Source organism: Conger conger, unplaced genomic scaffold (assembly GCF_963514075.1).
Source record: "Conger conger unplaced genomic scaffold, fConCon1.1 SCAFFOLD_79, whole genome shotgun sequence".
In the NCBI taxonomy this organism is placed as follows: Eukaryota; Metazoa; Chordata; class Actinopteri; order Anguilliformes; family Congridae; genus Conger; species Conger conger.
The window spans coordinates 1-12,027 of NW_026890533.1; the positions used below are offsets into that span (position 1 = coordinate 1).

A 12,027-nucleotide genomic window follows, 5' to 3' on the forward strand; every position below is an offset into this window, starting at 1 on the left:
CATGAGAGCTCTCGCTGACTGCCGGGTCTTCGCTTACGGCCACACCGCGCTGAGAACGCCCGATCTCGTCTGATCTCGGAAGCTAAGCAACGTCGGGCCTGGTTAGTACTTGGATGGGAGACCGCCTGGGAATACCAGGTGCTGTGAGCATTTTACCAGCGAAATCAATGTACATTATCGTATTTTGGACATTGTTTGAAATAACGACCTTACTTCCTTAAAAAAGAATTATACAAAGTTAGTTTCTAGGCGTTTATTCATGAGAGCTCTCGCTGACTGCCGGGTCTTCGCTTACGGCCACACCGCGCTGAGAACGCCCGATCTCGTCTGATCTCGGAAGCTAAGCAACGTCGGGCCTGGTTAGTACTTGGATGGGAGACCGCCTGGGAATACCAGGTGCTGTGAGCATTTTACCAGCGAAATCAATGTACATTATCGTATTTTGGACATTGTTTGAAATAACGACCTTACTTCCTTAAAAAAGAATTATACAAAGTTAGTTTCTAGGCGTTTATTCATGAGAGCTCTCGCTGACTGCCGGGTCTTCGCTTACGGCCACACCGCGCTGAGAACGCCCGATCTCGTCTGATCTCGGAAGCTAAGCAACGTCGGGCCTGGTTAGTACTTGGATGGGAGACCGCCTGGGAATACCAGGTGCTGTGAGCATTTTACCAGCGAAATCAATGTACATTATCGTATTTTGGACATTGTTTGAAATAACGACCTTACTTCCTTAAAAAAGAATTATACAAAGTTAGTTTCTAGGCGTTTATTCATGAGAGCTCTCGCTGACTGCCGGGTCTTCGCTTACGGCCACACCGCGCTGAGAACGCCCGATCTCGTCTGATCTCGGAAGCTAAGCAACGTCGGGCCTGGTTAGTACTTGGATGGGAGACCGCCTGGGAATACCAGGTGCTGTGAGCATTTTACCAGCGAAATCAATGTACATTATCGTATTTTGGACATTGTTTGAAATAACGACCTTACTTCCTTAAAAAAGAATTATACAAAGTTAGTTTCTAGGCGTTTATTCATGAGAGCTCTCGCTGACTGCCGGGTCTTCGCTTACGGCCACACCGCGCTGAGAACGCCCGATCTCGTCTGATCTCGGAAGCTAAGCAACGTCGGGCCTGGTTAGTACTTGGATGGGAGACCGCCTGGGAATACCAGGTGCTGTGAGCATTTTACCAGCGAAATCAATGTACATTATCGTATTTTGGACATTGTTTGAAATAACGACCTTACTTCCTTAAAAAAGAATTATACAAAGTTAGTTTCTAGGCGTTTATTCATGAGAGCTCTCGCTGACTGCCGGGTCTTCGCTTACGGCCACACCGCGCTGAGAACGCCCGATCTCGTCTGATCTCGGAAGCTAAGCAACGTCGGGCCTGGTTAGTACTTGGATGGGAGACCGCCTGGGAATACCAGGTGCTGTGAGCATTTTACCAGCGAAATCAATGTAAATTATCGTATTTTGGACATTGTTTGAAATAACGACCTTACTTCCTTAAAAAAGAATTATACAAAGTTAGTTTCTAGGCGTTTATTCATGAGAGCTCTCGCTGACTGCCGGGTCTTCGCTTACGGCCACACCGCGCTGAGAACGCCCGATCTCGTCTGATCTCGGAAGCTAAGCAACGTCGGGCCTGGTTAGTACTTGGATGGGAGACCGCCTGGGAATACCAGGTGCTGTGAGCATTTTACCAGCGAAATCAATGTAAATTATCGTATTTTGGACATTGTTTGAAATAACGACCTTACTTCCTTAAAAAAGAATTATACAAAGTTAGTTTCTAGGCGTTTATTCATGAGAGCTCTCGCTGACTGCCGGGTCTTCGCTTACGGCCACACCGCGCTGAGAACGCCCGATCTCGTCTGATCTCGGAAGCTAAGCAACGTCGGGCCTGGTTAGTACTTGGATGGGAGACCGCCTGGGAATACCAGGTGCTGTGAGCATTTTACCAGCGAAATCAATGTACATTATCGTATTTTGGACATTGTTTGAAATAACGACCTTACTTCCTTAAAAAAGAATTATACAAAGTTAGTTTCTAGGCGTTTATTAATGAGAGCTCTCGCTGACTGCCGGGTCTTCGCTTACGGCCACACCGCGCTGAGAACGCCCGATCTCGTCTGATCTCGGAAGCTAAGCAACGTCGGGCCTGGTTAGTACTTGGATGGGAGACCGCCTGGGAATACCAGGTGCTGTGAGCATTTTACCAGCGAAATCAATGTACATTATCGTATTTTGGACATTGTTTGAAATAACGACCTTACTTCCTTAAAAAAGAATTATACAAAGTTAGTTTCTAGGCGTTTATTCATGAGAGCTCTCGCTGACTGCCGGGTCTTCGCTTACGGCCACACCGCGCTGAGAACGCCCGATCTCGTCTGATCTCGGAAGCTAAGCAACGTCGGGCCTGGTTAGTACTTGGATGGGAGACCGCCTGGGAATACCAGGTGCTGTGAGCATTTTACCAGCGAAATCAATGTACATTATCGTATTTTGGACATTGTTTGAAATAACGACCTTACTTCCTTAAAAAAGAATTATACAAAGTTAGTTTCTAGGCGTTTATTCATGAGAGCTCTCGCTGACTGCCGGGTCTTCGCTTACGGCCACACCGCGCTGAGAACGCCCGATCTCGTCTGATCTCGGAAGCTAAGCAACGTCGGGCCTGGTTAGTACTTGGATGGGAGACCGCCTGGGAATACCAGGTGCTGTGAGCATTTTACCAGCGAAATCAATGTAAATTATCGTATTTTGGACATTGTTTGAAATAACGACCTTACTTCCTTAAAAAAGAATTATACAAAGTTAGTTTCTAGGCGTTTATTCATGAGAGCTCTCGCTGACTGCCGGGTCTTCGCTTACGGCCACACCGCGCTGAGAACGCCCGATCTCGTCTGATCTCGGAAGCTAAGCAACGTCGGGCCTGGTTAGTACTTGGATGGGAGACAGCCTGGGAATACCAGGTGCTGTGAGCATTTTACCAGCGAAATCAATGTACATTATCGTATTTTGGACATTGTTTGAAATAACGACCTTACTTCCTTAAAAAAGAATTATACAAAGTTAGTTTCTAGGCGTTTATTCATGAGAGCTCTCGCTGACTGCCGGGTCTTCGCTTACGGCCACACCGCGCTGAGAACGCCCGATCTCGTCTGATCTCGGAAGCTAAGCAACGTCGGGCCTGGTTAGTACTTGGATGGGAGACCGCCTGGGAATACCAGGTGCTGTGAGCATTTTACCAGCGAAATCAATGTAAATTATCGTATTTTGGACATTGTTTGAAATAACGACCTTACTTCCTTAAAAAAGAATTATACAAAGTTAGTTTCTAGGCGTTTATTCATGAGAGCTCTCGCTGACTGCCGGGTCTTCGCTTACGGCCACACCGCGCTGAGAACGCCCGATCTCGTCTGATCTCGGAAGCTAAGCAACGTCGGGCCTGGTTAGTACTTGGATGGGAGACCGCCTGGGAATACCAGGTGCTGTGAGCATTTTACCAGCGAAATCAATGTAAATTATCGTATTTTGGACATTGTTTGAAATAACGACCTTACTTCCTTAAAAAAGAATTATACAAAGTTAGTTTCTAGGCGTTTATTCATGAGAGCTCTCGCTGACTGCCGGGTCTTCGCTTACGGCCACACCGCGCTGAGAACGCCCGATCTCGTCTGATCTCGGAAGCTAAGCAACGTCGGGCCTGGTTAGTACTTGGATGGGAGACCGCCTGGGAATACCAGGTGCTGTGAGCATTTTACCAGCGAAATCAATGTAAATTATCGTATTTTGGACATTGTTTGAAATAACGACCTTACTTCCTTAAAAAAGAATTATACAAAGTTAGTTTCTAGGCGTTTATTCATGAGAGCTCTCGCTGACTGCCGGGTCTTCGCTTACGGCCACACCGCGCTGAGAACGCCCGATCTCGTCTGATCTCGGAAGCTAAGCAACGTCGGGCCTGGTTAGTACTTGGATGGGAGACCGCCTGGGAATACCAGGTGCTGTGAGCATTTTACCAGCGAAATCAATGTACATTATCGTATTTTGGACATTGTTTGAAATAACGACCTTACTTCCTTAAAAAAGAATTATACAAAGTTAGTTTCTAGGCGTTTATTCATGAGAGCTCTCGCTGACTGCCGGGTCTTCGCTTACGGCCACACCGCGCTGAGAACGCCCGATCTCGTCTGATCTCGGAAGCTAAGCAACGTCGGGCCTGGTTAGTACTTGGATGGGAGACCGCCTGGGAATACCAGGTGCTGTGAGCATTTTACCAGCGAAATCAATGTACATTATCGTATTTTGGACATTGTTTGAAATAACGACCTTACTTCCTTAAAAAAGAATTATACAAAGTTAGTTTCTAGGCGTTTATTCATGAGAGCTCTCGCTGACTGCCGGGTCTTCGCTTACGGCCACACCGCGCTGAGAACGCCCGATCTCGTCTGATCTCGGAAGCTAAGCAACGTCGGGCCTGGTTAGTACTTGGATGGGAGACCGCCTGGGAATACCAGGTGCTGTGAGCATTTTACCAGCGAAATCAATGTAAATTATCGTATTTTGGACATTGTTTGAAATAACGACCTTACTTCCTTAAAAAAGAATTATACAAAGTTAGTTTCTAGGCGTTTATTCATGAGAGCTCTCGCTGACTGCCGGGTCTTCGCTTACGGCCACACCGCGCTGAGAACGCCCGATCTCGTCTGATCTCGGAAGCTAAGCAACGTCGGGCCTGGTTAGTACTTGGATGGGAGACCGCCTGGGAATACCAGGTGCTGTGAGCATTTTACCAGCGAAATCAATGTAAATTATCGTATTTTGGACATTGTTTGAAATAACGACCTTACTTCCTTAAAAAAGAATTATACAAAGTTAGTTTCTAGGCGTTTATTCATGAGAGCTCTCGCTGACTGCCGGGTCTTCGCTTACGGCCACACCGCGCTGAGAACGCCCGATCTCGTCTGATCTCGGAAGCTAAGCAACGTCGGGCCTGGTTAGTACTTGGATGGGAGACCGCCTGGGAATACCAGGTGCTGTGAGCATTTTACCAGCGAAATCAATGTACATTATCGTATTTTGGACATTGTTTGAAATAACGACCTTACTTCCTTAAAAAAGAATTATACAAAGTTAGTTTCTAGGCGTTTATTCATGAGAGCTCTCGCTGACTGCCGGGTCTTCGCTTACGGCCACACCGCGCTGAGAACGCCCGATCTCGTCTGATCTCGGAAGCTAAGCAACGTCGGGCCTGGTTAGTACTTGGATGGGAGACCGCCTGGGAATACCAGGTGCTGTGAGCATTTTACCAGCGAAATCAATGTACATTATCGTATTTTGGACATTGTTTGAAATAACGACCTTACTTCCTTAAAAAAGAATTATACAAAGTTAGTTTCTAGGCGTTTATTCATGAGAGCTCTCGCTGACTGCCGGGTCTTCGCTTACGGCCACACCGCGCTGAGAACGCCCGATCTCGTCTGATCTCGGAAGCTAAGCAACGTCGGGCCTGGTTAGTACTTGGATGGGAGACCGCCTGGGAATACCAGGTGCTGTGAGCATTTTACCAGCGAAATCAATGTACATTATCGTATTTTGGACATTGTTTGAAATAACGACCTTACTTCCTTAAAAAAGAATTATACAAAGTTAGTTTCTAGGCGTTTATTCATGAGAGCTCTCGCTGACTGCCGGGTCTTCGCTTACGGCCACACCGCGCTGAGAACGCCCGATCTCGTCTGATCTCGGAAGCTAAGCAACGTCGGGCCTGGTTAGTACTTGGATGGGAGACCGCCTGGGAATACCAGGTGCTGTGAGCATTTTACCAGCGAAATCAATGTACATTATCGTATTTTGGACATTGTTTGAAATAACGACCTTACTTCCTTAAAAAAGAATTATACAAAGTTAGTTTCTAGGCGTTTATTCATGAGAGCTCTCGCTGACTGCCGGGTCTTCGCTTACGGCCACACCGCGCTGAGAACGCCCGATCTCGTCTGATCTCGGAAGCTAAGCAACGTCGGGCCTGGTTAGTACTTGGATGGGAGACCGCCTGGGAATACCAGGTTCTGTGAGCATTTTACCAGCGAAATCAATGTACATTATCGTATTTTGGACATTGTTTGAAATAACGACCTTACTTCCTTAAAAAAGAATTATACAAAGTTAGTTTCTAGGCGTTTATTCATGAGAGCTCTCGCTGACTGCCGGGTCTTCGCTTACGGCCACACCGCGCTGAGAACGCCCGATCTCGTCTGATCTCGGAAGCTAAGCAACGTCGGGCCTGGTTAGTACTTGGATGGGAGACCGCCTGGGAATACCAGGTGCTGTGAGCATTTTACCAGCGAAATCAATGTACATTATCGTATTTTGGACATTGTTTGAAATAACGACCTTACTTCCTTAAAAAAGAATTATACAAAGTTAGTTTCTAGGCGTTTATTCATGAGAGCTCTCGCTGACTGCCGGGTCTTCGCTTACGGCCACACCGCGCTGAGAACGCCCGATCTCGTCTGATCTCGGAAGCTAAGCAACGTCGGGCCTGGTTAGTACTTGGATGGGAGACCGCCTGGGAATACCAGGTGCTGTGAGCATTTTACCAGCGAAATCAATGTAAATTATCGTATTTTGGACATTGTTTGAAATAACGACCTTACTTCCTTAAAAAAGAATTATACAAAGTTAGTTTCTAGGCGTTTATTCATGAGAGCTCTCGCTGACTGCCGGGTCTTCGCTTACGGCCACACCGCGCTGAGAACGCCCGATCTCGTCTGATCTCGGAAGCTAAGCAACGTCGGGCCTGGTTAGTACTTGGATGGGAGACCGCCTGGGAATACCAGGTGCTGTGAGCATTTTACCAGCGAAATCAATGTAAATTATCGTATTTTGGACATTGTTTGAAATAACGACCTTACTTCCTTAAAAAAGAATTATACAAAGTTAGTTTCTAGGCGTTTATTCATGAGAGCTCTCGCTGACTGCCGGGTCTTCGCTTACGGCCACACCGCGCTGAGAACGCCCGATCTCGTCTGATCTCGGAAGCTAAGCAACGTCGGGCCTGGTTAGTACTTGGATGGGAGACCGCCTGGGAATACCAGGTGCTGTGAGCATTTTACCAGCGAAATCAATGTAAATTATCGTATTTTGGACATTGTTTGAAATAACGACCTTACTTCCTTAAAAAAGAATTATACAAAGTTAGTTTCTAGGCGTTTATTCATGAGAGCTCTCGCTGACTGCCGGGTCTTCGCTTACGGCCACACCGCGCTGAGAACGCCCGATCTCGTCTTATCTCGGAAGCTAAGCAACGTCGGGCCTGGTTAGTACTTGGATGGGAGACCGCCTGGGAATACCAGGTGCTGTGAGCATTTTACCAGCGAAATCAATGTAAATTATCGTATTTTGGACATTGTTTGAAATAACGACCTTACTTCCTTAAAAAAGAATTATACAAAGTTAGTTTCTAGGCGTTTATTCATGAGAGCTCTCGCTGACTGCCGGGTCTTCGCTTACGGCCACACCGCGCTGAGAACGCCCGATCTCGTCTGATCTCGGAAGCTAAGCAACGTCGGGCCTGGTTAGTACTTGGATGGGAGACCGCCTGGGAATACCAGGTGCTGTGAGCATTTTACCAGCGAAATCAATGTAAATTATCGTATTTTGGACATTGTTTGAAATAACGACCTTACTTCCTTAAAAAAGAATTATACAAAGTTAGTTTCTAGGCGTTTATTCATGAGAGCTCTCGCTGACTGCCGGGTCTTCGCTTACGGCCACACCGCGCGGAGAACGCCCGATCTCGTCTGATCTCGGAAGCTAAGCAACGTCGGGCCTGGTTAGTACTTGGATGGGAGACCGCCTGGGAATACCAGGTGCTGTGAGCATTTTACCAGCGAAATCAATGTAAATTATCGTATTTTGGACATTGTTTGAAATAACGACCTTACTTCCTTAAAAAAGAATTATACAAAGTTAGTTTCTAGGCGTTTATTCATGAGAGCTCTCGCTGACTGCCGGGTCTTCGCTTACGGCCACACCGCGAGAACGCCAGATCTCGTGAGACCGGAAGTGATTGGAGACGCGCGAAGCTGCGAATTGTTTGGTCAGCTGCGTTTGTTTTTGCAGAAAAAGTTGGGAAATCGCAAAACTTTCAATAAATACATATTGCCTACGGTTGGTTCGCTCCCCCCCGACAGCTTTGCTGTTTGGGGGAACAAAAGCGAAGAAAATGGAGACGGATAAATCGAAGACGGCAGCAAGAAAAAATACGAACACGAAGGAAGGAAAGACGGAGACACCGGTGAGAATATTTGACAAAGCTCTTACCTTGAGTGTTGAAATAGAAGGAGAAGAGATGATATCCATGATGGAATTATTAAGAGCAACGAGAGATGTATGTGGGAACGTGATCGGGTGTCGTTTTAAAGCGGCGAAAAAGTATGAAATAACGATGAATAATGTGAAAGGGAAAGAAAGGCTGATGGACGGTTTTAAAATTAAAAACTGTAGAATCATGGCCAGGGAGATAGTCAACGATGAGTTGATGGTCTCCTTCCTAAATCTGCCCACTTACATCGAAGACAAAGAAATCGTAAACAAGTTAACCGAATGGGGAGTAAGGGCGCTATCGCCGATTAAGAGAAGGATGTGGCCGGGAACGGATATCGCGGACGGCACAAGATTTCTGAGAGTAAAATTCAATGAGTCGGTAAAATCACTGCCGTACTCAACAAAGTTTGAGACCATGGAAGGGCTACAGTTCTTCCGAGTTATACACGACAGGCAGCTAAAGGTGTGCAGGCTATGTGTGCAGCCGGGGCACATACTGAGAGAATGTCCGGATTTTAAATGCTTTAAATGTGGAAGACAGGGACACTATGCACGAGAGTGCATAAACCTATGTGAAATTTGCTTTGGAAAAAAAAGCGAATGCGGATGCGCGGAAAGAGAGGAAGAAAATGAGGAAGACTCCTCTCAGATCGAGGGGGAGATGGAGGAGGAGGAGGAAGACGGAGAGACTGCTGTCGTGGAGAGAGAAGTGGGAGAACGAAGGGTTCGAGAGTCTGTACGGGAGAGGAGTGGAGGGCGGCGAGAGACCGAGACGCGCGGAAAGACGGCGAGAGCGGCTCCCGCGGTGGGGAAAAAAGAAGAGAAAGAGGCAGTGGAAGGGGAAAAGGAGAAGGAAAACGAAGAGAAGAAGGAAATAACGGACGACGCAATGCCGGAGAGCCAGGACATGGACAGCCTGACAGACACGGACGAGGAGGCGAGAGTTTTAACGGCGCAGGTTCTGGCTGCGAGGAAAAGAGGACTGGACACGACTGGGAAATACGGGAAAGGACGAGACAAGGGGGGAAAGGTAAAGAAAAAAGCTTTTCAATTATAGATGTTATTTCATGAACTGTCTTGTAACAATGGTTAAAATAACATCACTAAATGTAAACGGTGTAAGGAACATGACAAAGTTTGAACAAACAAAAACTGTCTGTAACTCTGAGATAATGTGTTTACAAGAAACGAATTGGGATGACAGCAAAGTGGATGAAATGGGGAAAAGATGGGACGGAATGATTTTTGCAAACAATGGTAGCGAACGGTCGTGTGGGGTTGCTATCTTAATAAAAAATGGCTTAGTGCGAAACATCAAAAAAACATATAGTGATACGAGCGGGCGGGTTATCGTAATTGACTTTGAATACCAAGATAAAGAGTACAAACTGATTAATATATATGCGCCAAATATAGAGGCAGAGAGAAGAGAATTTTTTAAACAATTAAAACCTCTATGTGTAGGAAACTGTATTGTAATTGGGGATTTCAATGTGTGGTGTAGTAGGCTGGATGCTTCGCGATGTGCCAATTTTAAATGGGACACGTCACGTCGAGAATTATATAGCATTATGACAGATAATAGACTGATGGATGTGTGGAGATTAGAAAACCCAGCGAAAAAAGTTTTTTCGAGAAGGCAGGTGGTGATGGGTGAATTAAAACAAAGCAGGATTGATTTATGCCTGATAAAAGACAGTAGTGTAAATGATTTTAAAAACGCGCAATATGAATTTACAACGATTAGCGATCACGCTGTGCTGTCAGTAATGATAGGTGTAGGGCAAGAGAAACAAAAAGGCGGGACGTGGTGTCTAAATGTATGCCTATTAAAAGAGAGAGGGTATAGAGAAATAATTGATAAGTGCATTAGAGAGGAACTTGAAAATGAAGTAAAAGGCATAGACATTGGCCTATGGTGGGAGGCCCTTAAAGCTAAAATTAAAAAAGTAAGTATAAGATATGCAAAGCATAGGAATTTTAAAGAAAAGATAAAGGAAAAGGAACTTAGAGAGAGAATGCTAAGAGAGATGGAGAGGTCAGAGGATGAAAATGACTATAACATAGAAGAATATGTTAAATTAAGGGCGGAGCTGCAGACGCATGAGGAGAGAAGATGTATGGGGGCTATAATGAGGAGTAAGGCAAAGAATGTGATAGAAGGGGAGAAGTGTACTTCCTTCTTCCTTGGTATGGAAAAAAAGCGGCAAACGAAAAACAGAATTGAAGAACTAGAAGATGAAAAGGGTGAGAAAGTTAATGATCTTGTAGGTGTCCTAGAGATTGTTGAGGCCTTTTATAAAAACCTTTTTAAAAAAACTGGCAGTGACAAGGAGAGTAGGGAGAGAGTATTAGAGAAGGTAAGAATGAGAATATCTGAGGGAGAGAGTGAGGATTGTGACAAAACAATTGAAGTGGATGAAATTAAAACCGCAATAATGAGCGCCCAAGCCCGTAAAAGCCCGGGATTAGATGGTTTGCCGAACGATTTTTACAAAACGTTTGTTGATATCCTAGCGCCAATTTTACTGGACGTATTCAGATACATGGAGGATAAGGAGGTGGTCCCGGAGTCAATGGCAACAGGAGTCATAACTATAATTTATAAAAATCAAGGAAGCAGGCATAGGCTAGAAAATTACCGGCCTATAAGCCTGCTGAATAGTGACTACAAAATAGTGGCGAAGGTATTGGCGAACAGGTTAAAAGGGGTGCTGGGGAGCATAATCGCCCCAACACAAACATACAGTGTCCCAGGAAGAGACATAGCAGACATCAGCTGTTCAATAAGAGATGTGGTGAAATATATGAATACAAACAACAACGAAGGTGGCATTGTGTTGGCAGTTGATCTGAACAAAGCCTTTGACAGGGTGGAACATGAATATTTAACAGAAACAATGAGAAAATATGGTTTTGGGAAAAGAATGGTGACTTGGATAGAGCTTTTATATAGAAATGCTAAAAGCTGTGTGAAATGTAACGGAGTTTTAACGGATACTTTCCCATTAGAAAGATCGGTGAGGCAAGGCTGTCCCCTATCTGCGTTACTATATTGTATCTCTGCAGAACCGCTGGCAGACCTGGTGAAAAGTGACGGAGGGATAAGAGGGGTAAGCATACCGAGTGGAGGCTGTAGCCTTGTTTATCAGTATGCGGATGACACTACCTTCACTGTGAAAGATGAAGATAGTGTCAAACGGATCATGGAACTGATGCATACTTATGGTAGAGCATCGGGGGCAAAAATAAATGTAAATAAATCCAAAATGATGTATGTAGGTAGAGTTGAAAGAAAGGGATGTGGAATAGATTTTAAAATTGCAAAAGATTTTATTAAGATCTTGGGCATAAATATAGGAAGCAACGAAAAGGAGGCTAGGGATTTGACGTGGACAGGGTGTGTGAATAAAATAAAGCAAACACTGAACTTTTGGAAACAAAGGGGCCTACATCTAAAAGGGAAAGTAATTGTGTGTAACACATTGATGACATCAAAGCTTATATACGCATTAGGAGTACTTGACATGCCAGAATGGGTAACAAATGAAATAAATGGAATAATGACAAACTTTTTATGGGATGGGAAAGGGGTGAAAATATCACACAAAACCCTAATGGCTGAACACAAAATGGGGGGATTAAGATTGATAGATCTGAAACTAAAGAAGAAGGCCATAAGAATAAAGACC

The 12,027-nt window shown here is 45.1% G+C and overlaps 31 non-coding genes across 31 annotated transcripts; all 31 read left to right on the forward strand.

Moving 5' to 3' along the window:
- Positions 1 to 31: 31 nt before the first annotated feature.
- LOC133120896 (5S ribosomal RNA) lies at positions 32 to 150 on the forward strand. Its single transcript, XR_009707715.1, has one exon. It is a non-coding gene; the product is annotated as a 5S ribosomal RNA (ribosomal RNA).
- Positions 151 to 289: 139 nt separating this feature from the next.
- Positions 290 to 408, forward strand: LOC133121012 (5S ribosomal RNA). Its single transcript, XR_009707826.1, has one exon. It is a non-coding gene; the product is annotated as a 5S ribosomal RNA (ribosomal RNA).
- A 139-nt stretch (positions 409 to 547) lies between these two features.
- LOC133121130 (5S ribosomal RNA) lies at positions 548 to 666 on the forward strand. Its single transcript, XR_009707937.1, has one exon. It is a non-coding gene; the product is annotated as a 5S ribosomal RNA (ribosomal RNA).
- A 139-nt stretch (positions 667 to 805) lies between these two features.
- LOC133120671 (5S ribosomal RNA) lies at positions 806 to 924 on the forward strand. The gene has a single exon (XR_009707497.1). It is a non-coding gene; the product is annotated as a 5S ribosomal RNA (ribosomal RNA).
- A 139-nt stretch (positions 925 to 1,063) lies between these two features.
- Positions 1,064 to 1,182, forward strand: LOC133120682 (5S ribosomal RNA). Its single transcript, XR_009707509.1, has one exon. It is a non-coding gene; the product is annotated as a 5S ribosomal RNA (ribosomal RNA).
- Positions 1,183 to 1,321: 139 nt separating this feature from the next.
- LOC133120694 (5S ribosomal RNA) lies at positions 1,322 to 1,440 on the forward strand. Its single transcript, XR_009707520.1, has one exon. It is a non-coding gene; the product is annotated as a 5S ribosomal RNA (ribosomal RNA).
- Positions 1,441 to 1,579: 139 nt separating this feature from the next.
- On the forward strand, positions 1,580 to 1,698 carry LOC133120705 (5S ribosomal RNA). The gene has a single exon (XR_009707531.1). It is a non-coding gene; the product is annotated as a 5S ribosomal RNA (ribosomal RNA).
- Positions 1,699 to 1,837: 139 nt separating this feature from the next.
- LOC133120717 (5S ribosomal RNA) lies at positions 1,838 to 1,956 on the forward strand. The gene has a single exon (XR_009707542.1). It is a non-coding gene; the product is annotated as a 5S ribosomal RNA (ribosomal RNA).
- Positions 1,957 to 2,095: 139 nt separating this feature from the next.
- Positions 2,096 to 2,214, forward strand: LOC133120729 (5S ribosomal RNA). The gene has a single exon (XR_009707553.1). It is a non-coding gene; the product is annotated as a 5S ribosomal RNA (ribosomal RNA).
- Positions 2,215 to 2,353: 139 nt separating this feature from the next.
- On the forward strand, positions 2,354 to 2,472 carry LOC133120741 (5S ribosomal RNA). The gene has a single exon (XR_009707565.1). It is a non-coding gene; the product is annotated as a 5S ribosomal RNA (ribosomal RNA).
- Positions 2,473 to 2,611: 139 nt separating this feature from the next.
- Positions 2,612 to 2,730, forward strand: LOC133120753 (5S ribosomal RNA). The gene has a single exon (XR_009707576.1). It is a non-coding gene; the product is annotated as a 5S ribosomal RNA (ribosomal RNA).
- Positions 2,731 to 2,869: 139 nt separating this feature from the next.
- LOC133121163 (5S ribosomal RNA) lies at positions 2,870 to 2,988 on the forward strand. Its single transcript, XR_009707968.1, has one exon. It is a non-coding gene; the product is annotated as a 5S ribosomal RNA (ribosomal RNA).
- Positions 2,989 to 3,127: 139 nt separating this feature from the next.
- LOC133120764 (5S ribosomal RNA) lies at positions 3,128 to 3,246 on the forward strand. Its single transcript, XR_009707587.1, has one exon. It is a non-coding gene; the product is annotated as a 5S ribosomal RNA (ribosomal RNA).
- Positions 3,247 to 3,385: 139 nt separating this feature from the next.
- LOC133120776 (5S ribosomal RNA) lies at positions 3,386 to 3,504 on the forward strand. The gene has a single exon (XR_009707598.1). It is a non-coding gene; the product is annotated as a 5S ribosomal RNA (ribosomal RNA).
- Positions 3,505 to 3,643: 139 nt separating this feature from the next.
- On the forward strand, positions 3,644 to 3,762 carry LOC133120788 (5S ribosomal RNA). Its single transcript, XR_009707610.1, has one exon. It is a non-coding gene; the product is annotated as a 5S ribosomal RNA (ribosomal RNA).
- Positions 3,763 to 3,901: 139 nt separating this feature from the next.
- LOC133120800 (5S ribosomal RNA) lies at positions 3,902 to 4,020 on the forward strand. Its single transcript, XR_009707621.1, has one exon. It is a non-coding gene; the product is annotated as a 5S ribosomal RNA (ribosomal RNA).
- A 139-nt stretch (positions 4,021 to 4,159) lies between these two features.
- Positions 4,160 to 4,278, forward strand: LOC133120811 (5S ribosomal RNA). Its single transcript, XR_009707632.1, has one exon. It is a non-coding gene; the product is annotated as a 5S ribosomal RNA (ribosomal RNA).
- A 139-nt stretch (positions 4,279 to 4,417) lies between these two features.
- On the forward strand, positions 4,418 to 4,536 carry LOC133120822 (5S ribosomal RNA). The gene has a single exon (XR_009707643.1). It is a non-coding gene; the product is annotated as a 5S ribosomal RNA (ribosomal RNA).
- Positions 4,537 to 4,675: 139 nt separating this feature from the next.
- LOC133120833 (5S ribosomal RNA) lies at positions 4,676 to 4,794 on the forward strand. Its single transcript, XR_009707654.1, has one exon. It is a non-coding gene; the product is annotated as a 5S ribosomal RNA (ribosomal RNA).
- A 139-nt stretch (positions 4,795 to 4,933) lies between these two features.
- Positions 4,934 to 5,052, forward strand: LOC133120844 (5S ribosomal RNA). Its single transcript, XR_009707665.1, has one exon. It is a non-coding gene; the product is annotated as a 5S ribosomal RNA (ribosomal RNA).
- Positions 5,053 to 5,191: 139 nt separating this feature from the next.
- LOC133120856 (5S ribosomal RNA) lies at positions 5,192 to 5,310 on the forward strand. The gene has a single exon (XR_009707676.1). It is a non-coding gene; the product is annotated as a 5S ribosomal RNA (ribosomal RNA).
- Positions 5,311 to 5,449: 139 nt separating this feature from the next.
- Positions 5,450 to 5,568, forward strand: LOC133120867 (5S ribosomal RNA). Its single transcript, XR_009707687.1, has one exon. It is a non-coding gene; the product is annotated as a 5S ribosomal RNA (ribosomal RNA).
- A 139-nt stretch (positions 5,569 to 5,707) lies between these two features.
- On the forward strand, positions 5,708 to 5,826 carry LOC133120878 (5S ribosomal RNA). Its single transcript, XR_009707698.1, has one exon. It is a non-coding gene; the product is annotated as a 5S ribosomal RNA (ribosomal RNA).
- Positions 5,827 to 5,965: 139 nt separating this feature from the next.
- Positions 5,966 to 6,084, forward strand: LOC133121135 (5S ribosomal RNA). The gene has a single exon (XR_009707941.1). It is a non-coding gene; the product is annotated as a 5S ribosomal RNA (ribosomal RNA).
- Positions 6,085 to 6,223: 139 nt separating this feature from the next.
- On the forward strand, positions 6,224 to 6,342 carry LOC133120890 (5S ribosomal RNA). The gene has a single exon (XR_009707709.1). It is a non-coding gene; the product is annotated as a 5S ribosomal RNA (ribosomal RNA).
- Positions 6,343 to 6,481: 139 nt separating this feature from the next.
- Positions 6,482 to 6,600, forward strand: LOC133120902 (5S ribosomal RNA). Its single transcript, XR_009707721.1, has one exon. It is a non-coding gene; the product is annotated as a 5S ribosomal RNA (ribosomal RNA).
- A 139-nt stretch (positions 6,601 to 6,739) lies between these two features.
- On the forward strand, positions 6,740 to 6,858 carry LOC133120914 (5S ribosomal RNA). Its single transcript, XR_009707732.1, has one exon. It is a non-coding gene; the product is annotated as a 5S ribosomal RNA (ribosomal RNA).
- Positions 6,859 to 6,997: 139 nt separating this feature from the next.
- On the forward strand, positions 6,998 to 7,116 carry LOC133120925 (5S ribosomal RNA). The gene has a single exon (XR_009707743.1). It is a non-coding gene; the product is annotated as a 5S ribosomal RNA (ribosomal RNA).
- Positions 7,117 to 7,255: 139 nt separating this feature from the next.
- LOC133120655 (5S ribosomal RNA) lies at positions 7,256 to 7,374 on the forward strand. The gene has a single exon (XR_009707491.1). It is a non-coding gene; the product is annotated as a 5S ribosomal RNA (ribosomal RNA).
- Positions 7,375 to 7,513: 139 nt separating this feature from the next.
- Positions 7,514 to 7,632, forward strand: LOC133120936 (5S ribosomal RNA). The gene has a single exon (XR_009707754.1). It is a non-coding gene; the product is annotated as a 5S ribosomal RNA (ribosomal RNA).
- Positions 7,633 to 7,771: 139 nt separating this feature from the next.
- Positions 7,772 to 7,890, forward strand: LOC133121131 (5S ribosomal RNA). Its single transcript, XR_009707938.1, has one exon. It is a non-coding gene; the product is annotated as a 5S ribosomal RNA (ribosomal RNA).
- Positions 7,891 to 12,027: the final 4,137 nt, after the last annotated feature.